This window comes from Sinocyclocheilus grahami, unplaced genomic scaffold, assembly GCF_001515645.1.
Source record: "Sinocyclocheilus grahami isolate Dianchi unplaced genomic scaffold, SAMN03320097.WGS_v1.1 scaffold1871.1, whole genome shotgun sequence".
NCBI classification, from domain to species: Eukaryota; Metazoa; Chordata; class Actinopteri; order Cypriniformes; family Cyprinidae; genus Sinocyclocheilus; species Sinocyclocheilus grahami.
Genome location: NW_015507050.1, coordinates 57,900 through 61,342, shown reverse-complemented (window position 1 = coordinate 61,342; position 3,443 = coordinate 57,900). Strand labels below are relative to the sequence as shown.

At 39.3% G+C, this 3,443-nt stretch overlaps 1 pseudogene; it reads left to right on the top strand.

The window, feature by feature from the left end:
- LOC107573121 (polymeric immunoglobulin receptor-like) overlaps positions 1-3,443 on the top strand; it is a 38,508-nt pseudogene that overhangs the window by 12,459 nt on the left and 22,606 nt on the right.

Below are 3,443 nucleotides of genomic sequence, written 5' to 3'. Positions count from 1 at the left end.
AAGGAGGCTGCCTCTGAACGCTCAGCCTTGTCTATCAACCCCAGTGTTCTGTCTGTGTTGTCTGTCTCTGCTCTCTCGTTGTTACAGTCTCCGCCATGGTCTCCTGGCCTGTGTGGTTCACCGGGGGGGTTTCCTGTTCCTTCTGCTCCGCCGTGGTGGTCTGTCTGGCTCTGGTGGTCCGCTGCTCCGCCGTGGTGGTCCTCTGCTCCACTGATTGCACACAGCACTGATTGCACACAGCTGTTTCATATCACACACTCACTATTTATACACTCACTCATACAACCATTTGGGGCCGAGTATTGTATAGCGTTTATCACTCTCATAACGATAGCTACTCTACGGAGCCTGTCTAGTTTTTCCATAGACCCACACTAGCCCTAGGTTTAATCTTGTGTCTTGCCCTCTATATACCTGTTGCCATTGTCTGACCCTTGCCTGTTTCTGACCATGTCTCTTAAATAAAAGCTTGCAGATGGATCCGCACGTCTCACGTCTTGTCAACCCTGTAACAAATATAAAGAAACAGTAACTGGATATTCTTCAGGTTTATCAGACAGATTATTTGGTCCCTTAAGTAGATGCATGTCATTTCCTGTGATTAACATTCATGCTCGCGATGTGAACATTTGACAAAATGTCACAAAATTAGTAGAAATGCAATTTTCTAAGGGCAATATACTAGGTATGTTACAGAATACTGTTCCTCTTTTTTTCAGTAACTGTTTGTGTTTCACAGGTTTCTCTGTTTCAAGCATAATGGTATTGCTTCTCTGTATTTCTGCATCTGGATCTGCTCTTCTGCTCTGCTGTCTGATCTACAGTAGGTCACCTACTAAAGGTATGTATATAACAGGAAAATATTCTTATCAGCTGTAATTCAGTGGTTATCAACTGCAGGTTTGCAGCCCAAAACTATTTTGACTATTATTCAATCTAAAATAATAATAGCCAAATAATAATGAAACCTACCATAATTGTAGCATTATTTAAATGAAAAGCCTGTGCATTTAATCAAAATATGATATTTTGGTATAATTCATCTTTCACTCTGTGATGTTTTATAAAAAAGTTCAGTGTTTTAGGCTGGTAAACATAGGTGGAGTTTCACTTTTATGCTTAGGGGGGCACCCACTAGCAGACGAGCCACGAACACTTTTTTTATATGTTCTACATTTCATATATTTATATAACATATATTCAACATTAAAAAATACATTAAAAAAACATAAAAACATGCATAATGCAGAAAAGCTGCTTCTTTTTCTGAATTGCGTAGATAACCACTGTCTTTATTTCACTATATCTTCTCTTCTGATAGTTTTTCATTCAAATCGTTCTCTATGTGCAGTAAAGAAAGATCTGAGAATCTGTCCTGTGCCACTGAAGATCAGAGCCAGATTCTCCTCATAACTGAGAAACTTTCTGATGTAGCTGAACCAATGGGCAGCATGAGTGCAAACTGCAGTAGTCTGAAAAAGTTTGGATATTTGTCCTTCCGTAGCCTACTACATCTTTAAAGGGTTAGCTTTCTGATGTAGCTGAACCAATGGGCAGCATGAGTGCAAACTGCAGTAGTCTGAAAAAGTTTGGATATTTGTCCTTCCGTAGCCTACTTCATCTTTAAAGGGTTAGTTCACCCAAAAATGAAAATTAGGCTGTGTTTTACTCCTCCCCAAGGCATCCTATGTGTATATGACTTTCTTCTTTCAGACGAATCCAGTCGGAGTTATATTAAAAATTGTCTTTGATCTTTCAAGCTGTTTAATGTCATTCAGCGGGTGTTGCATTGCTTCAGTCCAAAAGTACTTAAAGGGGTCATATGATGCGATTTCAAGTTTTCCTTTCTCTTTGAAGTGTTACAAGCTGATTGTGCATAGATAAGATCCCTGAAGTTGCAAAGACTAAAGTCTCAAAACCAAAGTTAAGACTCTGCCATGCCCCCTAAAACGGATCGTTCTAACACGACCCACACATCTCCACCTTACTATGTGGAAATATTTGCATAATGCCGCCCAAATGTTCACGCAAAGAAAGAAGGCGTGGTTTCAGTAACTGCAGTTAGTGTTGAAGCAGCCATGTCAGGGAGACGCTGTGTGTTTCTAGGCGAAAGCAAAAGCACTTTATTTGGCCTTCCGAAATAGATGCATTTAGGAATCTTTATATAAGTATATAATTTTAATAGTCACTTGAATCTAGCTTGCCTTGCGCTCACTGTTGTAAGCAGAAGCAGTTCCGGGGGAATGACGTATGAGGTTGGCTTTGCGCATGCGCCGCTCAGAAGTGACGCACGTGGAAACGCAGCGGAGAGATCAAAACAAAACAACGGTCAAAAATTAGTAGCACAAAACGAGGATTTGTAAAGAAGAATGTCAGAGAATTTCGATATAAGCCAAGAGGAGACTGGTTTTCCTTTGCTAAAGTAAGAAAACTTTGCTTCCTTTGATCCTGTAAACAAACGTTGGTTTTCACAAGACTGACCGGCGCATGCACAGCACTGACTTCATACGTCATGCTCCCTGAAAGATCAACTCCGACTGGATTCGTCTGAAAGAAGAAAGTCATATACACCTAGAATGAGTAAAACGCAGCCTAATTTTCATTTTTGGGTGAATTAACCTTTAAGTTTCTCAAGAGTAATCGGCGATGCGATCCACAAGATCCACTTCAGCTGTCACAAGCCGAGGGTGAACCTTAAGGCTTGCGTACATGCTTAAACTGAATACTGCATCACATGCCACACTCAAGGCCATAGCTTATATTCGCCTGTCCAATTCAGCCAGAAATGACTCAGTCCACCACATTTTTATTAGCGGGCTTATAAAAAAAACAATGAATATTTGTTAACTTGCTAAAGCGGGAAAATAACGAAAAGAGTCCTCTCATGTCCTCTCAAGTTGAGAATCATTAGTGACTCGCAAGTAGTGTTGTTTTTGGTGGCCTGTTTTAGTTTTAGTCTAGTCTTTGTGTGAAACTGTCATTTTAGTTTTTATTAGTTTTAGTCACGTTCATACTCTTTTTAGTCTAGTCTAGTTTTAGTCGACGAAAACTGATGACATTTAGTCTATGTCTAGTCTAGTTTTAGTCAATGAAAATGGTATTTTAGTCTCTTTTTAGAAATGCAATTCTATTTAACCCAGTCAATATAGTATAAGTACCTAGTAGTATAGACGAAACCAAAATTTTATTTTAGCCAAACCCATTTCAAACAAGGTTATCTTATTATATTATTGTTACCTTATAGACTCAAGAATACATCCATTCCAGACACGGAAGACGCTCTGATTTGAATTTACAACATTTATTTTACCAACCAAACATGTTAGAAGTACACACACATAAATTTAAATAAAGACGAACCCCGGCTGGCCGGCCATCGGTCCCTTTCTCTGTGTCAGACTTAACTTTGTTTGGTTTTCGTCTTCTAAATCAGTGTTTCCCAA